Source organism: Protopterus annectens, chromosome 3.part1 (assembly GCF_019279795.1).
Source record: "Protopterus annectens isolate FY-2018-M chromosome 3.part1, PAN1.0, whole genome shotgun sequence".
In the NCBI taxonomy this organism is placed as follows: Eukaryota; Metazoa; Chordata; order Ceratodontiformes; family Protopteridae; genus Protopterus; species Protopterus annectens.
This window is the reverse complement of record NC_056732.1, coordinates 1,681,576,742-1,681,602,813: the sequence shown is the minus strand read 5'-3', so window position 1 is coordinate 1,681,602,813 and position 26,072 is coordinate 1,681,576,742.

Genomic DNA, 26,072 nt, shown 5'->3' with positions numbered 1-26,072 from the left:
TGGAGTTGCATGGCAGAGACCGTGTATCAAAGGGTCATGGCCAGCCTTCATAGAGGGTAGGAGTGAGTCCCTCCCTGCTTGATGTACCACATCACAGTGGTGTTGTCTGTTTTGATCAGGAGAGCCCCTGGGGCGAGAAGGGGCTTGAAAGCTGTCAAGGCATGCTGGCAAGGTATCATGGGTATAAGAGTTTCCAGGTCTTGAGTACGTTGACATCTAAGGCGTTTTAAATACCATTGAAGTTTCCTCATATGCAGCCTGGCATATGGAATGAGTAGAATGCAAGATGCCATGAACCCCAGAGGTTGCAGGATTTTCCTTGGAGATAATGGGGGTCTGGTGGCTAGTTGAGAGGAGTAGGCTGTGAGGTAAGTTTGCTTTGCTGTTATAAGGAATGTCGTGTCTGGGCTTGGTCCCAGGAATATAATCCTTTAGGTGGGTACCTGTTTGGATTTATTTTCGTTGATTGTGTACCCTAGGGAGTTCAGTAGGGATTTTACAAAGGCCAGGTGCTTGAGTAGCTTTTCCTGGCTGTTTCCTGGCTGTCTGCCTGAATTAGGCAGTCATCTAAGTATGGGTAAATTTGGATATTCTTTTGTCTGCAAAAGGCAATGGCCAGAGCCAGACATTTTGTGAAAACTCTGGGAGCAGTAGATAAGCCAAAGGGAAGTGCAGAGATCCTGTCCTGAAACGCAGATATTTCCTGCATGATTCCCTGATAGGAATGTGGAGTTAGGCCTGTTTTACATCTAGGGTAACTACCCAAACATGCTTGGAGAGCATGGGTAGCAGCTGCTGGAGGGTGAGCATTTTGAATTTTGATATCACCAGGAAGGTGTTTAGAATGGATAGATCGAGGATGGGGCGCCAGGTGCCCTCTTTTCTGGGTACCAGAAAAAGTCTGGAGTAGAAACATTGGCATTTCTGTTTTGTAGGAATGTGCTCTATTGCCCTCATACAGAGCAGGGAAAGGACTTGCTTTGGCGCCTCTGCCCACTGGTTTAGAGGTAGATCTGGGAACCCTCTCTGCCCACTGGTTTGGAGGTAAATCTGGGAACCCTTTTGGAGTTGGAAGGGTGTTGAAAGAAAATCTGTATCCCTGGGACACTATGTTGAGGACCCAGCGGTTGTTGGTAATGGTGGCTCAGGTGCTTGCGTGAAAGGAGAGTTTTCCTCCTAGGGGTAAGTGAAGGTGGGCAGAGGGAGGGGGTGGGGTAGGAGAGACATTGTGAGTTCTTACCATGAGGGGGTGTTTTAGAACTCCGTTTTTGAAGTGGAGGAGGTCCACTGTTTTGATATCTGCATTCCCTGTGACTGCTGTCTGGGGTGGGTCTGCTTCCACGGGGTATGGGCTGAACTGACCTGGTGGGAGCAGGAAAGGACCAGTGCTTGGAGGGGCAATGCCTGCTGAACCTGGGTGGCTGGACCTCTAAGAAACCCTTAATTGTCTGTAGAGATTTAGCTTTTTCTTTCATCTTTTTTAAGACCTCTTCTGCCTTAGTGCCAAATAAGTTGTCTTTGTGCAAGGGTGCATCTAACAATTTAGATTTAACATGATCTGGCAAGGGCTGTTCCTTAAGCCATGCATGTCTTCTGAGGACAGAACCAGTGACTGTTGCCCTGCAAGAAGCTTCTAGGGCATCAAACCCACAGTGCAAGGGGTGTTAGTTACTTGACTTGCAGAATGCATTAACGCTTGTCACTCTTTAGATTCTGCACAAGCAAGAAAGGAAGACACTTTTTGTTTGAGGAGTTCCAGGGTATGTTGCTGAAACTTTAGCATATGGAACTGGCAATTTAGTGTTTTGATAGCAAGAGTAGCAGAGGTGTATACTTTTTTACCCCATCTGTCTAGTGCTCGGGAATCCATATCTGAGGGGGTGGGATTCTTAGAGGTTGCTTTAATTCCTTTGGACCCTTGAGAAATTACCTCAGGGTCAGCAGAAGGATTTTTAAAAAGAAATTTGTGAGGGTCTAGAATTCTGTAATACCTGTCTGGTTTTCTGGGTGCAGGAGGGAGGGTGTCAGGAGTCAAACTGGATTCCAGGAAAACATCCTCCACAACATCCAGGACTGGGGGAATGGCTAGGGGTCTGTGCTGTTGAAGATTCAAGAATTCCCCGAGTCTCTTTTTAGAATGAGGATAGTCCTGACATTTCCATTGGAAATGCTCCCTTAAGGTATGAAGGGTTTCCCCAAAGGAAAAGTCGAGGGAAGAGGCTGAAGGAATGGAGTCCTCTGCATCAGAATCCTCATAAGCAGAGAGGGGTTGTATGTCTTCATATTCAGATGCATCAGAGTCATCAGACTCCTGTTTAGACAAAACTACTGGGGACAGATCTTTTTCTTTTGGAAGGGGCAGTTTGGCTTCCCCTGATCAGCATGATAAGGTCTTCTGCCATTTTAAGCATTTGAGACTGAGGCAAGGAAGCAGGTGCCTGAAATTGGGTCGGTATCTTGGCTGTGGTTTCTACCCTGGGCCTTAGAAACTCAGTAGTTTTCGAAAGAACAGTAGACGCGAAAGAAGTCGTTGGTTTGTGTTGAGAATTGGTAGTGCAAAGCCGGTGCCTGCTCAGTGGCTCTAGACCCATCCAAGGGAGAGACAACCGCAGGATCCTTAGTTGAAGAAGAGTTTTGTGGCATACCGGACTCCGAAAGGGTCTCGGTAGTGGGCTGCGAATCCACAGAAGCGGGCATCAGGGGCTGTAAAAGCGTCTCATTGAGGACCGGAGAACTGACGACTAGCTTAACGGAAGTGCCGTCGGTAGGTTTGGACCTGTGTGGTCTGTCTCTGTCTTTATCTTTACGTTTTTACGGAAGATCTGCTGTCAGATGGCTTACGGAAGCCATATCGGAATTCAAGGACTGTAAGCAAAAATATCTTCCTGCAATAAGGGCCCAACGATGTATAGTTCTGGCGTTGAACAAAGCAGAAAAGCAACAGCAGGGGACGTCTTGGTCTGGGCCTAAGCAAGTGATGCAGTAAGAATGAAAGTCTCGGTATGGTATTTGCTTTCCACAGGTGAGACAACTGTTAACTTTTTCTGACATCGGTTAGTGCAAGAAAAAAGGATCCCCAACAGGGTACTTAGCTTTAGAAGACTTCAGCTTCAATTCGGAAGACAAAACTCAGGTATTGGCCAACTGGCACTCATGCAAACTGCTTCAGCTTCGGGCTCTGTGGCAAGAAAGACTGATGCAATGGCGTTGGCTGCCTTACTTTATACTACTGACGACCTGATGTCAGTCATGAAGCGACAGCAACCGATGCAGAAATACTAAACCTCTGGTATTCGGGCCAGCCGAGGGCTACCCTGGCAGGGATAACCCAAATGTGATGACTGCAACAGTGAAACACGAAGAACATCTGCAGCATGCAAAAACAAAAGCTTTTGGATTTGGAGGTAAGTCAAAGGAATAACCTCTTCTTTAGAGATATATCAGAGTCTCTCTCAAAATCTGACCTGCCCAACACGATACAGCAACTAATGGACAACAAAAATCAATCTGAGAATATTACAAATGAGACCGCACATCATGTTTTAAGAAAATTACAAAAGAAAACCAAGCCCTGTTTAGCTGAAGTCCCTAAACTTTAAAAATGCTGTAAATAAAACTTGGCCATATAAGAACTAACGGGACTTTACATGGAAGAGTAACAAAATCAGGATCTCACAAGACATTCTATTACCCTCTAAACAGTAAAGGCAACTTCTCGACCCAGTTTGTGCTTGTATTTAATTGAAAATGCTCTTCCCAGCAAAATTAACATTTACATGTAATGCAACAGAATACAAGATCAGCTCTGTGGAAGATTGTAAGCCCATATTCCCAAAAGTATTTAAGCTTTATCTCAAAAGCTTGATCAGCTTAAAATATCCATCTGTCTCACACAAATGGAAGCAGTGTATTAGTTTACTGTTTAAGGTTTTGTCCAGGCACACTTAGATAAGCGCTTTTGTATGTAGTGCTGCAATAGACAGTTCCTGTAAACCACAATATTGATAAAACAAGGTCCAGCTATAATGCAACTTTAATAAACACAGGAGCAGCACAGAGGAGCTGAAGGATCTGTTTACTTGGGGACTTACTTTGTCACCCTTCATTCTAGTGTTACTCGATAATGAACAGTTCTCAAGCAATAGGAAGTAATATCACACAAGGCAAATATTAGGCTAGCTGCCTTCGCAGGGCATTTTAAGCTTATCCAATTTTCCTCAAAAGTGGGAATCAAACCCTCCACTTTGCATCTGTGAGGTAAACATTTTAACCATTATAGCAACCTCCAACATCTTTCAATTACGTCCTGGAAATTGCTTTCTTCTGTAGTGTATGATGAGGGAGGTTGGCATAGTGGTTAAGGTGTTTACCTTACAGGCGCAAGGTTTGATTCTCACATGGGGTAATTGGCTAGGCTTAAAATGGCCCAGAAGGGCAATGAGCCCTAGTATGAACCTATGAAAGTTTGTCAAGAGTGCATGAGTGGGGTACTGTGTAAAATGCCTTGGCCAAGTCAAGGTTGGCAGTGTGAACCATTTTGCCCTCATCCATTGCTTTGGCGACATTCTCAAAGAAGTCCACCAAGTTGAGAAGGAATGACCTGCCCTTGATGAAACCAAACTGTGTTGGGTCCAGTGTCTGCAGATTTCCTGTGTCATTATTTCCATGATAATATTTACCATGGCTTTATATATGAGACTAATGAGACTTACGGGTCTGTAGTTTCCAGGGTCTATAGATGGGTCCAACTTTGTGCAGACGGATATCCATTCATGAGGCTGGAAGCCTATTTGGAAGGTACATCTGAATAGCAATTCCAGATGGACTGACAGGTCATGTTTTGTGCTATTTAGAAGTTATTCTGGGATATTGTTTAGGCCCACTGATGCAATGTTCTTCACCTTAGAGACACCATTAAGGACAGGTTTCTAGTGAGGGCAGAGCGAATTATGTTTAATGGTATTTGGGGGAGGAGAGATGGGTAAAGTTGGAGATAAATTTGTTAGCCAGTACATTTCCTTTATCTTCTTGCTCAGTATAGGTGGCTCCAATAACAATAAGCTCTGCACACAATTGTGTATTGCTTTTTTTTATAAGAACATTGTTATAAATTTAACATATTTACACACAGAAAGGAAGAAATTCAACATCACATATTGCTATACAATGATATGACTACACTGAATCCTCAAGATAATCTTACGCGATTAACACATTAAGAGTCTTGGTATTTCAATAGTAACATTTCAAGGTTATTCCAACCACTAAAAAAAGTCTTATTATGATTTATAGATCTTATTCTGTCTTATTCCGATCATTTCTTTTTCACTTTTACATTTTACTGCTGTTAAATTTAAAAATTCTTTGAAAACAGGAACTGAGTTTGATTTCCAGTTTTTTGTAATAACTTTTCTAGCAACTGCCAAAACAGCCCCCAAATTTTTTGCTTTTTGGCTTTTACAAATACAAGAAGTGGAATACTCATTAGTATTACAGATCTAGTTAAAGAAAAATCATCATACCATAACCTCTTAAAAAAACATACTTCTCTCTTCCCAATATACTTTTAATATATATAATACAATATAATTTATAACTGTTTTACATATTATAAATATTAATTTTTAATACAATTTTGATTTTTCACAAAATATAAACGTGTGTCCAATCAGCATTTATATATTTACTAAATCTCAAACTAACAAAGTGAAGTCATTTTACAAAAACCTAGCGATTTCATAGGAAGTAAAACATTCTACGTGTATATTTCCACATAAAAACTTTCCAGTATAAACTTAAAGTTTGACTAATCTATTAAGTTGCTCAGTTCACTATCTAAAAAGTTCCAGAATATTGCACTAAAATTATTAAAACTAATGTCTTTCAGCTTTTCCTGGTTAGGGGTCACCACAGTGGAACTCCAGTCTGCTAATGACTGGCAGTGGATTTTTATGGTGCTGAGTTGCCAGTCCGCCCAACCTTCAAAAAGGAACACCCATTCACGCACGCACCTACCTGCATGTCTTTAAACGTCACTCGACCGTGGGGAGGACATGCAGACTCCACACAGAAGGCGCTCCAGCTGAGAATCGAATAGGAGAACCTCTTGCTGTGAGGCGACAATGCTAACCATTGCACCACCATGACTCTTGCACCAAAATTATGATTTACAATTAACTTGAATAAATTGGACAAGCTTCCTTTGTAGGTCTATCTACCTTCAGTGAAAGCATTCCTATATTCATATAATGGGAAAATGGTGTTCTGTTTCTCTTCACTCATATTATCTACAAATTTATTTAATTACTTACAGTTAGAGAATATTAACTTGTAGCAGATTCATCCAATTTATATTATTTCATTAAATATTCTGGGGACTTAGCTTTTCCTTTTTCAAAGCAATCAGACCATAGCACTAATTCATTTTCTTTAGTAAATTCAATTTAACAGTGTTCTAAGTTTCCTTAAATTGATAGGTGTGTGCAATCAGAAAGCACAAAAATTCAATTTTAAATTACTAATGAAGTTTTAAAAAACTATTTCTTAAAATTTTTAAGAATTTATATCATATATGCAGAGTCTAAAGACTGAAATGAATTTCCTTCTAAGGTAAATTTTGTTAACCAGATATTGTTACATATTTCAATTTACCATATTTAATAAACTTAACAAGAGTTTAGTATAATCTGCTCCTGAATGTTTTTTTCATTGACTAATGTAAGTTCAGTCTATCCAGAGTATAACAGAGTTAAAATCTGCATCAATAGAATAAGATTCTACATCTGTGAAGCTAATGCCACCATATAATCTTATATGAGTTCTATAAGCAATTCTCTGCTTTTTTAAGATAAAACCGTAAGAATGAAGTTAACATTGTTTTCATTTTCTTTAAAAGTTTTTGTCTGGTATTAAAACTATTGAATGCAATATATATCTGTGTTAATATAATAATTTTAATAAGTACTAATCTATAGTCAAAAGAAAAAAAATAATTCTTTTAATAAGTAACACTTCAATTACTTTTCAAAATTATTAAGCTTACTCACACCTTGACAGATTTTAATCTTTTAGTTCTTTACCCTCCCAATTATATTTATATTTATTGTTAAACTTACTATTTAGTAATTGGTTTAACACTAAAGTTTCAGATATATTATTAAATTTCAACAGTGATACTTCTTGAAACTTTTCAACTTCATCTATTTCTTTGACCGAATAATTTAAATCTCTTATAGTTAGTAAAATATCACCTGCAAAAAAGCTGTATTTTAGATTGACAATTCATCAATGATGATAACTAATGCAAATAGTAGAGGGGACAAGGGAAACCCTTGCTTTATATGTCTTTGTTTAGAGTAAATCCATGAGAAATGTAAGATCCAATTTTAAAATATGCTTTGGAGTCTCTACACAGGATGTTTAATATTCCAATAAACTCTTCTGGAAATGCAAGCACTTCTAAAGTTTTAAACTAGTAGTTGTAATCTACAGACTCAAACTCTCTCAATAGCCAAGCTAATTAGGACCAATTTCTTGTTCATTCCTTTTGTTAAATCTAAGATAGCTACTAACCTTTTTACATTATCATACTTTAATCTTTTGTTTGTGTCTTTCGGCTTTTCCCGGTTAGGGGTCGCCACAGCGGAACTCCAGTCCGCTAATAATTGGCAGTTGATTTTTACGTACCGGCTTGCCAGGCTTGACGCACAACCTTCAACGAAGGTACGCCCATTCACGCATGTCTCCACGCAGAAGACGCTCTAGCTGAGAGTCGAACCGGACAGCATCTTACTGTGAGGCGACAACGCTACCGCAGCACCACCACCACTGGGTATATATTATCATATTTTAATCTACTCTCTAAATCCTGTTTGATCTTTACTAACTAAACTACGACATCTCTCTATCTTGTAGTGGAAATGGAAGTAAATATTTTATGGTCTACATTTGATAATGAAATAGGTCTATATTAGGAGAAAAGAGTTATGCACTTACCATAACATAGCATCTGTGTTATCCTGTGTCACTGTTTATCACTTTGGGGTCGTAGGATCTGACACCGGATCTGAGCCAGCAACTTATCATACAAATCCTAGGCTCAAGCTCCTCCCACTACCATAATCCCTTGCTGGCCCCTAAACCCTCAGATGGAGTTTGCCCCAGAGCTAGAAGACAACCACAGTAGACCTGAACCACCAGATAGGCCAGCTCCACTTCCTCTACATCCAAAAGGATGGGGGAAGGAGAGGGGGGATAGTGATGAATAGTGACATAGGATAACACAGATGCTAAGTTATGGTAAGTACATAACTCTTTATCTGATGTTATCCATGTCACTATTCCTCACTTCTGGGTCAAGAGTCCCTAGCTACCATACAATCCTTGGTGGCCTCGTGCAACGACATGCCGAAAAACTGTGGAGCCAAAGGAAGCCCTGTTCCTGGAAACTAGGTTGGGTTTGTAATGAGCAATGTAGGTGTGAGGAGTAGACCACGTGGCTGCAGCACAAATCCCATCTAAGGAATGTCGGGCTAAATAGGCACTGACATAGCCACAGATCTAGTGAAATGAGCTCTGACAGGCCCTGGTAAAGGCAATTCCTTAGAAGTATAAACAGTAGAAATCCATTCTGATATCCAATGAGATATTGTAAGCTTGGAAACCACCCGAGCCAGTCTGTTAACAGAGTAGGCCAGAAACAGTTGACCAGATTTGTGAAAGCTCTTTGTCCTGTCTAAACAGAATCATAACTGCCTATATACATCAAGTGTGTGCCGCATTATACTCTCCTTTGTTGGAATGGTTGGGAAAGAAAACTGGAAACTGAATGGTTTGATTCAAATTTGCTTCAGTGGCTACCTTGGGCATGAAAGAGGGATTAGTCCTGAGAGCCACTATGTCTCTATGAAAATCATGGATGGAGGCTTGATGGTGAGAGCCTGCAATTCAGAAACTTAATTTCGCAAGTTGCAGCAGGCTCGAAGGGACTCTGTGTAAGAGACTGCAGCACAAAGGAAAGGTCCCAAGTAGGACAGGGATCTTTGATAGGAGGCTGCAGCAGGAAGACACCTTTCAAAAAGGCCTTACAAAGGCGAGAAGAAAAAGTAGGTTCCTCGCAAACATGAAAATGAAAGATGGGATCCAACTGCAGCTTAATAGTGGAGAAACTGGCTCAATCCTGAAAGAGAGAAGACAAGAATAATAAGATGTCTGGAATGGGAGCCAAAAAATGATCCAGATTCCTCTGAGTGGCCCAGATAAAAAATCTTTTCAATTTACTATGACAGACCTTTCTGGTAGAAGCCTTTTGAGAGGCCAGAATGATGTCTCTGCTGAGACAGGCAAGCCTGGACTGGTTTAGAATGATGAGAAGTGGACAAACCACACAGTCAGTCGAGGAGTCTGAAGGTTTGGGATTGGAAGATGAGAGGGGTGAGATATCAGATCCGGACGGGGATCCAGTACCCAACGAAGACTTCAGATGAGACCTAAGGAGGGGGAACCACACCTGCCGAGGCCAGAAAGGGGCAACGAGGATCAAGGGACCCCTCTGAAGCACTCTGGGAATGAGAGGTATAGGAGGGTAAGCATAAAGGAGACGCGGAGGTCAATCGTGAACTAGAGCATCCCTGGCCCCGGCTGGGGAGGGGGAATCAGGGGGAAGTACTTGCTGCATTTATGACAGAGAGGAAGCAAACAGATTGCAGCTCGGTTGACCCCAGCAAAGGAAGATCTCTCTCGCCACTGATGGACTCGGGGACCACTCATGAGGACTCAAGACAGCTCTGCTGAGCTTGTCTTCTAGCACATTGGTCTCCCCAAGAATGTGTGCTGCAAGGAGAAAGTGCCCAGAGGGGATCACCCATTCCAACATCCTCATGTGCCCCTTTGTTTGTTGACGTACCACACAACCGCCATGTCTGTGTGCACTGCAATGGTACCCAGAGAAAGGAAGTCCTGAAAGGCTTGCAAAGTGAGATGAACTTCTCTCATCTCCAGTATGTTTATGTGCAGTTTGGTCTTTGCAGGGGACCACGTACCTTTGACGGCCTTTCCCTGAAAATCCCCCCCATCCCAGCAAGGAAGCATCTGTAGTCATCGTGGCACCAGGAGGGGTAGGAAAAAATGGTCTGCCCACCAGGAGATCAGGAGACTTAATCCACCAAAGAAGATGACACCTGCACAGCAGTGTGAGGCAGATGGAAGCTGTCATTGGATGAGACCGAGAAGACCACTGGACCACTAGAGTCCACTGTAGAACCCTCATGTAAAACCTAGCCAATGGCATCTGATGGAATGCCGGTGCCATGGAACCTAAGGCCCTGAGAATGAAGCGGACCTGAGGATGAGACAGATCTAGGAGGAAGTGAATTTGGGATCTGATTAGTTGTACAGGCCTGTAAGGCAACGGTGCAATCCCTGACAGTGTCTAGCTGGTTGCAATAAACTCCAAGTTTTGGGTAGGAATCATATTGAACTTGGCTAGATTCACAGATATTCCAAGCTGGTCGAACAGGCAAAGATGGTGGCGAGTGGCTGTGACCAGTCAATCCTTTGTGGGAGCTGAGAGGAGCCAATTGTTGAGGTAAGGAAACACTTGGAATCCCTGCAGTCTCAGGTGAGCTTCCACCACTGCCATGGACTTGGTGAACACCCAGGGGACTGTAGTGAGACCAAATGGCTGGGTCCTGAATTGGTAATGATTGGCCCCTTCGAAAAAGTGGAGATGTCTCCTGGAGTCCCTGTCTATTTTTATACGATAGTACATTGTCCTGGAGATCCACAGATCACATCCACTTATCCTTGTGCAGAAGGGGCATGATGGACTAGAAAGTGACCATCCAGAACTTCGACTTCTTGATGGAGAGATTTAACTTGCTTATGTCCAGAATTGGATGTAGGTCCCCCATTTTCTTTGGCACAAAAAGAAGCAAGAGTAAGTTCCAGATCCTCGCTGTCCTGAGGGGACCTCTTGGATGGCTCTCTTCTGAAGAAGCTTGAGCAATTCTTGTTCAGCTAACTCCCTCTGACAGGGTGACAAATCCAGGAAACGTTTCCTGACTGGTGAAGAAGAGGAGGAAAAAGGGAATAAAATAGCCCCTGAAATTATGCTCGGCATCCACCAAGCTCTTGTGATGTTTGCTCAGACCAATGGGTGCACAGACAAATGACCCCTGCCTCCAGGGCAGGACAGTTGAACGGCACATCAGGAATGCTGGAAGGGCTTCTCAGAGAAAGGTTCGTTGGAGCCCTGATTTTGCACACCCCTCTGCCTCTAGGGTGGTGTCTACCATTGAACCCTCTCCCCTGACTTCTAGAAGAGGGTTCATCCTGAGCCACCTGAAAGGAAGACTGTGACTTTCGGAACCACAACTTCTTACTCTCTCATTCTGTCTTAGTAAAAAGTCCACGGAGGGGTACAAAACTTGATTCCCACAGCCAATAAGGTCTTCCCTACTTGCTCACTGCAGGTCAGTGTGTCTTTGACTGATGGACCAAAGAGAGATGATCCATCAAAGTGAGCATCGGTAAAGGATGCTTTAAAGGGCTCCACAAACCTGCACAGGTGCAGCCAGGTGAAACGCCGAATAGCAATGCCTGTTCCAGCCACTCGAGAGGTGCCTTCTGCAGCACTGGAAATCAACCTCATCGAGGAATTGGTGAAGGACACAAGAGTGGATAGCGTTCGGAGACACTTAAGTCCTCGGCAGGTATCAACTCAGAAAGGGAAGTGGTGAGTTCCTTAACCAAATCCCTTGGAGGTGGGTGACCTGCGCTAAGTAATTAAGCTGGATAACCAAAGAGACAAAACTGCACCCACAAATACGAAGGCACCCTGGACACCAAGAATGTTGCACACTTCTTTATTCACAATTCACAATCCACAGGTTAAGCGCTTTCATCCAATTCTGTTGGACTTCTTCAAAAATTATTAAAAATTAAACACATTTTAGGTTAGTATATATAATACGTGTGTATTTAACTTGGACAATTAGGCAGGATAAAGTTTTTGGATATTGTCAAGTATTTTATTTAAATTTATTTCATTTTCAGAATGAGCTTGTGTTCTGTATTTTAAACAGGAATTTTAACCTGCCAATTACTTTTGTTTAATAAGTTCAAGGGGAGGGACATAAAAAGGTCGCGTTAGTAATGTCCATTGTTCTGAAAAAAGTCCAACAGAATTGGATGAAAGCGCTTAACCTGTGGATTGTGAACTGTGAATAAAGTAGTGTGCAACATTCTCGGTCTCCCGGGTGCCTTCATATTTGTGAGCCAAGTAATTAAACCCCTGCAGACTAAATGTAGCTGAGGCAAAAACCTGCTTTCCATGTCTGTTGATCGCTTGGGATTTTCGAATGGGGGATGGACAGATGTACTCTGCTCTGCCAACTCCTTTTAGTGGCAGCAGTTCCCACAATAGCATCAACAAGCACCCCTTTCAACCAAAACTGTCTATCCATGGGTGGGCTTAAGAATCTGTCCACTCATTTGGACACTGGCTGCAAAGTACTGGGCTCATTCCATGCCCTGCTGGCGATAAGGTATATCAATTAGTCAGCGGGGGGAGGGGGGGACGCTGGTGATAGATGGTCCCATCCCAAACGCCTTCAGGAATACGGACTCCTCGGAGAATGGGGATTGTGAGGTCCATCTGCCCTTCAATCTGAGGATCTCTAGGATGTCTCTGAAGGAGACATCTTCGGTCAGAGATCTGGGGGACCTGTCCCCTTCACAGAAGTCCGTATCTTTGGTGAGAGACTCCATCGGAGAGTCTAGGTGCCTCCTCTTGCACGTTCTCTTCTGGGGCACATCCTCTGAGGAGGGCTCAGGGGAGGACTCAGAAGAGTGGAGAACCTCAAGTGGGGCAACTCCCATGTGAAGGCTGGTTCAGGAGGGCTGACCGACAGCAGGATGAAAAGGCTCAGCGCTCACAGATGAGGGGTTCTAGGAAGGGCCATGAAGAGCAGGGGAGACAGCTCCAGCAGTGGAGAAGGTCCTCTCTACTACTCAGAAGGCCAAATGGCTAGACAATGCCCCCTCCCCATTCCCAGTGGACAATACCACCTGAGACTAGGGATCAGCATGCCACTGCTCCAAGACCCCCGGATAATACTGGCCCCAAACTGTCAAGAGCCAAAGTAACGAGGGGCAGAGACTGGTCCGAAAAACCTGGGCGGGAATCCTCTCCCAGGGATTCCAGAGTGACCGCTTGGGATCAGGACCCAGTCTGCTCTGAGGAAGGAAGAAGACAGCCAGTCAGGGCCTCGGATGGGGTAGAGACAAATTGTGCTCTAGAAGTCTCCGTCACTTCCTCACCATGCCACAGGTTCTGGAAGTCCGAAATCAGCTGGGTCAGATCAGGAGATGTGAGCCTTGAGGAAAGACCTCATCATCCTGTCCACGTCAGATGGGAGTAAGTTCCTGGAAGACATAGAAGAAATGGAGGACCCAGCTGTGGACACGTGTAGACCCAGAGTACCTTCTGTACCTCTCAAAATGACTCTGTGCCTATAAATCGCTGCTCCGGACCTGAACCCAATGGCAAGTTCCAAATCAAGATGGGATCTGACATGGATCCTGGATCCATCCACTTCAGATCAGAGGGCAACGGAGGATCTGAACATTCAAAATTCAAACGCCTCGGATCAGCGGAGGTCGGATTTGTGACAGGTCTAGTTTAGGCCAGATCTCAAGGCCTCATTCAGGAGGCCTTGGATCCGGGAGTAGACTCCTGGGATCTTGGATCCAAAGGCCATGAAGTAGAGGCCTTGGGTCTGGGAGTAGACTTGCTGGATCTCGGATCCGAGGTCCTTGGATCTGACAGTGCCGAGGCTGGCGCCAGATCTGAGGAGCTAGAAACCGACAGCCTAGGCTGCTTAGATGAAGAGGACCCAGAGACAGAGGGTGCCTTTCTCTTGGGATCAGAGGTACCAGACTTGGTTGAAGACTGGTGGACCAATGGATCCCCTTAGCCAATCCTTTCAAGAGTAATTTATTGTGGTTCTTGACCAAGGCCCTGGGGTTGAATGCGGCACAAATGCCGCATTCAACCTCCAGGTGGTCGGTGCCCAAACAATAGAGAGACTCCCAGTGCAAGATGGAAACTGGCGTTTTCTGACACATGAGGAACACTTCTTAAACACTGCTGGTTTGTCTGACATGAGAACAACAGAGCAAGCACCAAAGCCAAGGTGCAACTGAAGCTGTTAACAAGAGGAATAACCACAGTCAAAAACCAGCAGGAAGTCAATACCAACCAACACAATTAAATAATTCAGAAAGAGGAACAAGAAGAAGCTAAACCTGAGAGTAAGAGAGAGATTTTAAAGTGGAAGCCACATAACGCAAGCACTCAGGTCTCTCAACAGCAGGTACAAGTACGACTCTGTCATTGTCCACGCTGGTGTGAACGACCTGAGATGTACCTCCTTGGACTACATGAAAAGAGACATAGAGGAGCTCTCTGATTATGTAGCCCAGGCAGGTATGACCCTGACCTTGAGCAGTATCCTACCTTCACCAAGAATGATGCCACAACACAGAGACAAGATGGTCAGCTTTAATAATTGGCTTAAACTCTGGTGTCATTCAAAGGGGATCCAATGTCTGTCTGCCTGGGATGACATGCTGGACAAGCCACGCTGCTTCGCAAGGGACGGCTTGCACCTGTCACCCCTGGGCTTCCGGATATTGGCAAAGGCTCTTGCCACCCCCATAGTGCCTTTTTTAGGCAAGGCTCAAATTCTAAACCTACCACCCTAGAACACAAAAAAGGAAAAAAATAAGGGTAATGCTGCTCAATGCCAAAAGTCTCAACCTCAAGATGCACGCACTCGAGGCCCTTCTCAGTATGGAGAACATCGATGTCTGTGCTGTGACTGAAACCTGGTTCAAGGCTCCCGAGAGCACCCCAGCACTATCAGGTTTTACCTCATATCATGCGTTCCGGTACCAAAATCCGGACAACACCAAGAAAGGAGGGGGGTGTCTATATTCATCAAGGACACCCACACCTCAAGGTTGGTGGCAACGCACGATGCATCGGAGACCATCCAGGTGCAATTAACCATAGGCAAGACTGCTCTGCAATTTGTAGCATGTTACAGGCCACCCTCTCAATCTCAGGAACCTCACATAGCTTTCCTGAAAACACTGGCGGGGATAAATGTATCTCCAAACACCATCATACTAGGTGACTTCAACTACCCGAATATAGACTGGGATCACTACTCAAGCCCCAACACTCTAGCCCAAAGGTTCCTAGAGTTCATAAACTCAAATGCCATGGAACAACTAGTCACCATCCCCACAAGAGGAGAAAACATACTAGATCTCATCATCACGAACATGGGGTCACAATGTTCAACACCGGAAGTATACCCCTCACTGGTGAGATCAGACCATAAACTAATCTCACTGGAAGTCCACATCCCGCCCCACCTGAGATAAAAAGACCACAGTGAAGAACTTCTCAAAAGCCGACTTCACACTTCTAAAGACTGGTGTGGTTTCTTTTAAGGCCCCCGAGCCTGCGGCAACCATTACTCAAGCCGCTGAATCACTTACAAATGCCTTCTACCAGCACCTACAGGACTGCATGGATCAGGCAATCCCAAACAAAACAAAGACTCTTTGTACCAAAGGCAAGCGTCCAGTCTGGTGGACCCCAGCCATAAACAAGCTCTACAACAAAAGGAGGAAGCTACTACAAGATAGAGCAAAATCCTTAAAAGGGAAAACACCTTTGATCATTATAAGTAAAAAACTAAGATCTCTCATAAAATCATCCAAGGCAAATTTTGAGAGAAAAGTCGCTAAGGACTCAAAAGACAATCATAAGGCCTTCTTTAGCTATGTTAGAAACCTGGGAGGAAACCCCAGATATGCTCAGAATTAGTTCAAAATGATGTAAAAATTACTGAACCTACAGACATTGCCAACATACTGGCTGACAGGTTCAGTGCAAACCCCCCCCTCCCCCCCTAAAGGTGAGATATCTATACCAGAGGATTGTAGCCCCCCAAACATCTCTAACGCTCAGGTGAGAACTGCTCTCTCCAAGGCAAAAAACACAGCATCCATGGGACCAGATGGTGTCCTCGGTTGTGTGCTCCACAAACTCAATGAGGAATTAAACCCGCAGTTAGGGCAGCTGTTTAATCTTAGCCTCACCTCAGGACACGTGCCTAAGGAGTGGCGTACGGCAACTGTGGTCCCACTTCACAAAGGCGGTGCCTCCACCGACCCTGGAAATTACCGTCCCATCAGCTTGACAAGCCTGATCTGCAAAGCTATGGAGAGGATCATAATGGAACTCATAAATAAAGACATAGGGGACTTGCAGAATTTGGATCCGACCCAGTTTGGCTTTGTCAAAGGCAGATCATGCCTTTTAAACTTGGTTGACTTTTTCGAAACAGTCACCAAGGCCATTGATGAGGGAAAGGCAGTCCACACAGCCTACCTCGACCTGGCAAAGGCTTCCGACACAATACCCCACTCAGGTATCATTGAAAAACTCATCAGCTTAAATGTAAACCCATACGTCACAAGATGGGTTGCAAACTGGCTAAGTGACAGAACCCACAGGGTCAGAGTTGCTGGCGCCATGTCAGACTCAAAGCCTGTCACAAGTGGTGTCCCACAGGGCTCAGTCCTCGGCCCACTCATGTTCGGCATCTACTTTTCAGAAGTACAAGCAAACACAGGAGGATTATGGCTGACAAAATTTGCAGATGACTGCAAACTGGGCCATAGTTGAGAACACATCTGACACAGATATCCTTCAGAAGGGTCTTATAGAAACGGATAACTGGTGCCAGAGCCATGGCCTAAAGTTAAATGCCAAAAAATGCATAGTCATACCCTTCGGGAAAAACAAGGTTACCCCTAGCTACCATATAGGCGGCAACCCACTAAGCACAGAAGAGGTTATCAGGGATCTGGGGACCCAGGTTGATAGTAACCTTTCGTTTGACACTCACGTTGCCAAAGTAGTTAGGAAGACCTTCTACATTGCCCACCTGATCATGAAGGGATCCACATCTAGATCAAGGGAAGTCATCGTCCCCCTGTACTCATCACTCATCAGACCAATGATTGAGTACAATGCCCCATTCGGAATGTATCTGACACGACACCTGCAGCAAATGGAAAGGCCCCAAAAGTTCCTCACCAAAAGGATAAAGGGTCTCAAAAATATGTCCTATGCTGCCCGACTGAAGGAACTCCAGCTCTATTCAGTCGCCACCGTCTGCTCAGAGGTGACCTGTGCCTGACATACAAGGCCATGTCCAACCCAGAATTGATGAACATGCTTCACCTCAAAAAAATCTAGATCCCTCAGAACTACAAGGGCGGGAGACTTAAACCTTGACACGGTTATTAATAGGACGTGCTGGAGGGACAGATTCATCACCCAGAGACTCCCGATGCTGTGGAACAAAATCCCGGTACATGTGAGGCAGAGCACCTCGCTGGCTTTGTTCAAGAGAAATCTTGACCAATGGATGGGAGATCGCAGATATACCCCAGGGATTATCTCAGAGTCACTGCTTGACAGAGGCACAGCAAAATAATGGGCATAGTATCCTCCAAACTAAAGGGGTGGTGAAAGCCACAAAACTCTGGGCTAGGCTTATAAATGCCCTTGGGCAGATAGCCTAGTATGAACCTATGAACCTATGAAGGAAAAATGGAGCCTAAAGGGTTGGCAACAACAGAGTAGTTAGAAAAGGAGGGGAGGCTAAGTGGATACAAAAACTAGAAACTTAGACCTCTAAAAGACAATAAAGCTGCAAGACAAAAAATAATTTTGATAAATAAGGACTTATTCCACTGAAGGACTCAAAACAAAGGAATCATGTCTGTAGTGGTGAAGAACGAAAGAAGATCTGGGGGTTAGAGGGCAGCAATGGATTATGGGAGTGGGAGGAGCTTGAACCTAGGATCGATCTGATTAGTTTCTGGGTTGGATCCAATGTCAGATCCTACAATCCCAAAGTAAGGAACAGTGACACAGATAACATTAGATCTAACTTATTTTCCTTTCCTTGTTTAAGTATAGGTAAGATTAAAGAAAACTTCCTTAATGGAGGAATTTTGTCACTCTGTAATTCTAAAATATTTAATGGAAGTGACTAAATAATTCCATATTTAAACCATCTAACCCTGGAGCTTTACCATGTGCCCTTTTTTAAAACTTATTTAATTTCTATCAGGGTAATATGCTTATTCAACAGAGATATTTGTTGACTATTAAGTTTACTAGTAACATTTTCTTTAAATACTTGTCAATGTTGCAATCATAAGGATTATTATTTTTGTCTTTTAAGATCCTCATGGATAAGCATTCCTCTATGTCTGAAATAATCTTACTGGTGTGAAGATTCCGGATTTTATCAGTGTGTGCCTTTTTGCTTAACATCTTACTTATATTATCTAATTTATGTAGATTTTTAAGTCATCACATAACTGCAATTTTATTTTTTCTAAAGCTATCTCTACATGTGTTAAAACGGTTTGATATTTTGTCATTAGTCATTCATTTTTTAATGACTTCAGTATTATCTAATTTCTTTGTTTGCTGTTCAAACCTCGCTTAGTGCAGTTCATCTTGTATTTTGAAAAACTCTAGCTCACACTTTTGTTTTATTACTAGCCCATCTTCCCATTCTATCTTTAATATGTATATTAAAGGTGTCCCACAGTAAGACTTTACTAACCTGACCATTATCATTCAAAGATAAAAAATTCTCAATTTGTTCCTTAAGGTAACTCCTTAAATTATTTTAATTTCGCCATAAATACTTGGATTGTAAAAATAATCTGAAATTTCCTTATATCCATTAATATTTTAATAGTTAGTGCATTATGATCATATAAAGGATAAGGAGTAGTTTTAAAATAATTCACTTTATTAAGTAAATCTGTACAGGCATAAATCCTATCAACTTTAGTTTGCATTCCATGTGCATAAGAATAATGAGTGAATAATGACTTATGACTGACCTTTTCATTCTTTATACCTCCTTACTCTCCCTTCTTCACTTACCTCCTTATATCAAATTCTCTTCCCTGACTTTCTCTCTAACTATACCATACGCCTGTTTTTGATTCACTTCATACTGCAATTCCTGTTTGTATTAGACTAATTTACCTTTAATTTCCCTATAATCTGTATACATTTCTCTAAATATTAAATGACTGTCATACAACTATCGATTCTTAGCCAATTTTTTATGTCTAATTTGTTATAATTATTTCAACTGCAGATGTTTTTGTTCTACTTCTGAAGATTGTAAAACTGTTGCTCTTAAAATGCTTTGTAATAATTTGGAGTTCTCCCTGGGCCTCCACTGAAAATGGGCTTCTACCAAGTCGGACTCTCCCAGGAATCAAATGTCAATCAATCAATCAATCAATAAATAAATGAATGAATGAATGCATGAATAAATAAATACATGCATACATAAATAAGTAAATAAATAATATTCTGCTTTTATTAGTACATCAACTAAATTACTATTACTAATCTGTTTAGCACTTTAGCTGATGCCAGTATCTTAGCCTTCTTCTGTTTACTTGCATCTTCTATAGTAGATTTGCAGTTAACACCCTCTGCTAAACTGAAACAACCCTTCTAACGACTTTGTAGTAAGTTTAAGTGATATTTAGCCACTCTTGCACCTATTCCAAGGGTCCAGGAAAATTAGCTAGTGTACAGAGTTTGCCACTATATTTACGTATACATTCCTTTGGGATCATTAATGGATTCCACGACTTTAGGTGTATTACAGTAGATTTTCTCCAAATTATAGCAGTTCCTCTCCTCTTTTTTTTATAGAAGTAGGTAACATTTAGTAATCTAAGTTATTTAAATATTGTATATCTTTATCAAGTCCATCTTTGCAAAAATATAAGGTCTCCTCTAGTTAATTTTAGATATCTCATTAATGATTATCTTTTGTTGCCATCATTTAATCCATTTATGTTAATAGATTAAAACTATTCATACTGTGTATTTAAAGACTTCCTTTAAAAGATAACATGACACATTTATCCACAATATTAATTATATACAAGACATTAATGTATTCCTTCAGCACTATCTTAATATTCCAAAATGTTTTGAGTTCTTCTTTTCTAAAAACTAAAGTAATAAAACTTGTAAATAACAAACAGAAACAAGTCTACATATGTAACTGTAGATATTACTAATAAAACACAACCTACCATAAAGTTCCTAGATTGCTTATCGAATAGACAAACTACAATAATATCTCTCTACCTACCAATACCTAAAAATTCATACAAAAATATAGCCAAAAGCTAGTGACTTACATATAACATTATATGAGACTAGTAATTGTTATATATTTTGCCATTTAAAACCATTTGCCACATTACTACAGAAAAGTTTAATAATCCTCTTCTATTAATCACAAATATTACACAATCCAAGAAATAGTTTACTATATACTTATTTATGTAATAGTATAAGTTATCTATTAAATATTGCTACATTATTCACTCATTCAACATTATTATAACTAAATCTCTAAATAAATAAGTATAACAGAGTGGGATCTGAAGAGATAAAGACATCAGTAAACTTACAGATAGCAGGTAATCTTATCATACAGAACTATAATACAAAAGGGTAATAATGGCATAGATGTTTATCATGCTAAAAGAGACAAACACTTTATAGATCTAACAAAACCTCAATTATTTTTTTAAGTACAGATGTCTATATTTCAAAACTCTGTAAATGCTCTTAAAATGCTAAATATCAAAATAGTTAAAATCCTTTAGCTTATTAAACTACTAAAATATGTACATAGGTAGAAGATATTTGTTGTAATGTGTGTGTGTGTGTATATATATATATATATATATATATATATATATATATATATATATATATATATATATATATATATATAGACTCCCCTTCACAATCCCGAATTACTGAATGCTCGAAATTCAGTAACTCGAGACTGTAAAGTTGAACATGCAGAAGCGCGAATCTGCATAAGCGTGAATTCAAATATCTCGAATTCGTGCTTATGCACGTCAGCTACGGGACAGAAAGTGTGTGAGTTGGTTTATTTTACGGAAGTGAAGGTAAGTGAGTGTATGTGTGCATTTTGTAAGTTGTGCGTGTGGGTTAGGGTAGGGAGGTGGGAGTATGAGTGTGAGTGTTGGATGTGTCTGTGTTTGTGTGTGTGCAAGGCAGTTTAAAATGTCTGTGTGGTGTTTTTTTTTTGTGTGTTAGAGCGGTCTCGGAGTTAGAATATATATGTGTGGGGGGTGCAGGGGGCTTGCCCCCTGTGTACATGTAGTGTAGGGCTTACAGTTTATGTTATGTGGGTTGTATGGTGTGTGTGTTGTGTAGTGTGTGTGTGTTCTGTATGTTCGGGCTTTTTTGTTTTCATGCTTGCGGATTTTGGGATTTTTGTTGGTTCAACTTTATAATTTCGAGTTACTGAATTTCGAGCATTCAGTAATTCGATATTATGAAGGGAAACCATATATGTACATATATATATATATATATATATATATATATATATATATATATATATACACATACATACATACACACACACAAACACACACATATATATTACTGTAATCAAACCAAGTAGAGTCCTGCTTTTATGCATATGTTCTGTATATATTATTGTAATTACTATGTGTAACACTGTTTTTACTTCTGTACCAATTCATGTTTATATTTTTCTGTATTTATGTTCTTGTTGGAATTCTTCTCCCCGGGCCTCCACTGAAAATGGGCTCTTTTAGGCCCAGTGGACTTTCCCAGTAAACAAACAGAATTATTTATTTATTTATTTATATTTGTTGACAGGGAGTGTCCGAATGGATGTAGGTCCATTTTCAGTGGAGGCCCGGGGAGAAAAGCTCCACAGTTAAAATAAACAGACAGTAGTTACACTGGATTACATAGTGATTAACAATTTACATAGCAATTACTTACAACATATTTACAGATGAAAAACATAGTACATCAGTAGACAACTAAAATCTTTATCTGTGAAGTACGTAACACACATCAACAAATGTTAGAATAAGAAGTTCCTGCTGTATAATAAGTACTAGGCTTATGAGCATCTGAGCTTGCTATAATCAAGGTAGTTAGTGGAGTGGACAGAAAGGTAGTGGTTGGATGGGGTGGGTGATATTACAGTGGGAGTTGCAAGGGCATAGCCAGCATGTTTTTAGGTGGGCTTTTAGTAAAGTTTTGAAGTGGGTGCATGATGGTATAGAGGTAATTGTGGGTGGGAGGGAGTTCCATAATTTGGCTATGGTGCAAGAGAATAGTGCTTCACCAGCAGAGTTATTGGCTTTAGTGATCTGCAAATTATTTTTTTTTGCTGGATCTTAGTGGTCTGGTGGTGCGATAGGGTTGCAGTAGATTCTGGAGGGATGGGACATTTAGTGGATGGTTTACTAGTTTGTGGGCAAGTGAGAGTTGATACCATTGAAGGAGGTGAGGGAGTTCAAGCCAGCCCAGTTCAGAAAGTGAGAGACAGTGGTGACTACGGTAAGATGCCCCTGTGGCGAATTTGGCGATTTTGTTGTAGCAGGTCTCTAGCTTGTTTAGATCGCATTGCCTTAGGTTGGTATACATTGGAAAGGCATAAAGTAGGGTGGAGATAAGGTGGTAATTTGCTATTGAAATCTTTGCTGCTTTGGTGAGAAGTTGCTCATTTCTGTATAACGCTCCTAGTTTTTTGTGGACTTTTTTTTATGGTCATGGATATGTGAATGTCAAATTTTAGTTTATTGTCTATTTCCACTCCTAGCAATTTGGTGTGATCAGTTGGGTATATAGTTGTGTTGTCTTTTGCTGTGATGTTAAAGTGAGAGTTGTTTTGAGTACGTTTGGTGGGTTGGAAGAGGAGTAGTTTAGTTTTGTTTGGGTTGAGTATTAATTGGGCATCGGATAACCAAGTTTCAACAGAGGAAAAGGCTTCCTGTGTGACTTTTTGCAATTTGGGTAGGGGACTGGGCTGAGCAGATGATGGTTGAGTCATCTGCGTATTGTATGAGTGTGCCATGTTTGGTGGCAGAGGCTAGATTATTGGTGAAAACAAAGAAGAGTAGGGGTCCAAGGTTGGATCCTTGGGGAACCCCTATGGAGACAGGTAGTTGGGGAGATATGTCATTCTGCCATAAAACAAGATTGGTGGCGGTCAGACAGGTAACTCTGAAACCAGTTGGTGACTGATTGTGAGAAGGATAGGTTATTCAGGACAGAGATAAGTTGTTTGTGTGGGACCATGTCAAATGCTTTAGATAGGTCTAGGAAAGTAGCAGAGGAGAGATAGCCATTGTTTTTATGCTGAAGGACATTGTTGGTAAAGGAGAGTAAGGCAGTAGTGGTGCTATGGTTTGGTCGGAAACCAATGGAAAGAAGGTTGTTAGTAAGGAGATAGTCTGAGACCTGAGAGTGTATGCATCTCTCTAGTATTTTGGAGAGTGGAGAGAGAATAGCTATGGGGCGGTAATTGGTTAGTTCTGTGGAGGGTCCGCCTTTGTGGAGGGGAATTATATGTGATACTTTCCACAGTGTGGGAATGTAACTTTCTGACAGAGATCGGTTAATCAAGATGGATACTGGGTAGGCATGAGCATGAGCTGCGATTTGTAGGTATTCACTTGGGAGGTTGTCTGCTCCTAATTTGGTGGGCTTAAGTTTAGTTAAGAGTTTTTTTATGTTGGAGGTAGGTACAGGAGAAAAAGAGAAGGCAGTGGGGAGATTACTAGTTGAAGGTGTGGGTTGGAGGGGAGGGGGGTTGTGTTGTTTAGCTAGTGATAGTATGGTTTGTGTAAAGTGTGTGTTGAATGAGGTAGCAATATTTTCTGAGGAGTCAGGGATGTTAGGAGGAGGGGTATTGACTTTACCTGTGTGGAGGATGGAGTTTATGGAAGACCAGAATTGTTTGGGGCTGTGTTGGGAGGAGTCTAGGGAAGACTGGTAGTATTGGAATTTGTCTTGTTTTATTAGCTTTTTGACTCTATTGCGTAGTTCTGGGAATTTCTGTCTAGTTGTGGGGGTTTTGGTTTTGCGACAGTGCTCCCAAGCTTTATCCCTTTTTTTCGTTTCTGACTTAGTGGTTTTCTGTAGCCATGGGGACGGTTGTGCTTTGATTCGGGAAAGTCTTATGGGGGCATGGTAATTAAGGATGCTCAGGAAGGTATTATTAAAAAATTCAACTGCGTCATCAAGACTGAGGTACTTTAGAGGATGCCAGTTACATTCTTTGAGGGATGAGATGAATGTGAGTGGGTTAAAGTTTAGTTTTTTACGTATTTGATGGTAGATGACAGGTTTAGCTTGGTATAGGTATTTTTTGAGTAGGAATGTTGGGGAGTGATCACTGAGGCTATCTGATAAGCAGCCTGTTATATATAACTGGGGGCTCTTACTGACTAGTATCCAATCCAGGGTAGTGTGCTTGCTGGAGTTTTAATTTATCCTGGTTGGTGACTGTACTAGTTGTGTAAAGCCATGAAGGTTTACATGATGGGTTGCATGATTGCCATAACAGGATTGCCAGTCAATACTGAAATCACCTAAAATGATAGTTTCTTGGGGGAGATGGTGGGTAGACCAGCTGAGGAGGTTTTCTAGTGGAGGGATGTTTTGGCCAGGTGGGAAGTAGCATCCAATTATGTTGATGGTTTTGTTTTGGTTTATTTTGAGGTTGGTATACATTACTTCTTCATTGCCTATTTGTGGAGCTGATGATTTTAAAATGGTTTAGATGCTATTTAAATATTATAGCTACACCGCCTCCTTTCTTGTTTAGCCGGTCTACTCTTAGTATGCCATAACCTGTAGGGAGTATTTGCTCACTGGTAATGTAGGTTTTAGCCAGGTTTCTGTCAGGATGACTATATCTGGGGAGTACAAGTCTATGGTGGCATGGAGTTCATGGACTTTGTTGGATCTACTTCTAATATTTAGGCTTAGTAGAAGGAAGTCACTTGGATTTCTATTGGCTGTAATATGGGAGAAGTTGTGGTTTCTAGTTTGATTATGAGGACTGGGGTAGGAGATGGTAGGGCCAAGGTTGGGGTGGATGTCTCCACTTAGGGCTAGTTTTGATATGCATAAGGTTATTACTTTTCTTAGTTTTTGAATGTGTTTGTTTATAAGGGAAACTTTATGATTGTGCTCGTGAGTAATAGGTATGGTGAGAGGGTTACTAAATTAAGTTGTAGGGATGCTTTATGTTTGAGTAATATAGTTGGTAGAATATGTGGGGGGTTCATAGGGATGTTTTTTTAGTTGGTGGGAGGGGAGCTGAATGAGGGCGAGACATGAGTGGTGGTGTGAGTAGTAGTACAGTGGTAGTGGTTGAGTGGGGGAATGATGGAGCTTTGGTAGGATGTAAGATATGCAAGGAGAGTGCATGCAGTGAGCATAGGTAAGGTATGCTTGTACATGTTAGTTGAGGAGGTGTGATAGTAGTGGGAAGATGGAGGAGGTAGTGTTGGGTTAGCGCTGTGGTTGGCTACTGGAAAGATTGGAGGAGTTTGTGAGTGTAATAAAGGTGGGACAACTGGGGGCGGAAGTGAATAGGGGGCAAGGTGGGGGAGTGAAGCGGGTAGAGACCCTGTTAGTTGCTCTTATGAGGGGGCTGGAAACAATCAGGTAACAGAGGTAACTGATAAATGAACATATGAAATTGAAGAGGGTGGTTGTAGTTTTAAAAATGGTGCCTGCCACAGGTAATATACTTTGGGATTGTCTTAAGGTAATAAACAGGGAAGGGGGAGGAGAGAACAAGGGTGTGAGCAGGCAGTTCTTTGCACTAGCTAATACCAGCCTGGGACACATTCTGAGAGCTCCATGATGTCTTCTCTTCATATATTCTAGGGAGATACGTCTCATGTCATTTACACCTACATGGACTATTTATTTATTTTACATTTGTTAACCGGGCTAGTCAAGCTGGATATATTTCCATTTTCAGTAGAGGCCCAGGGAGAAAAGCTCCTGCAAAATAGAAAATTATAAATGTTGTTACATG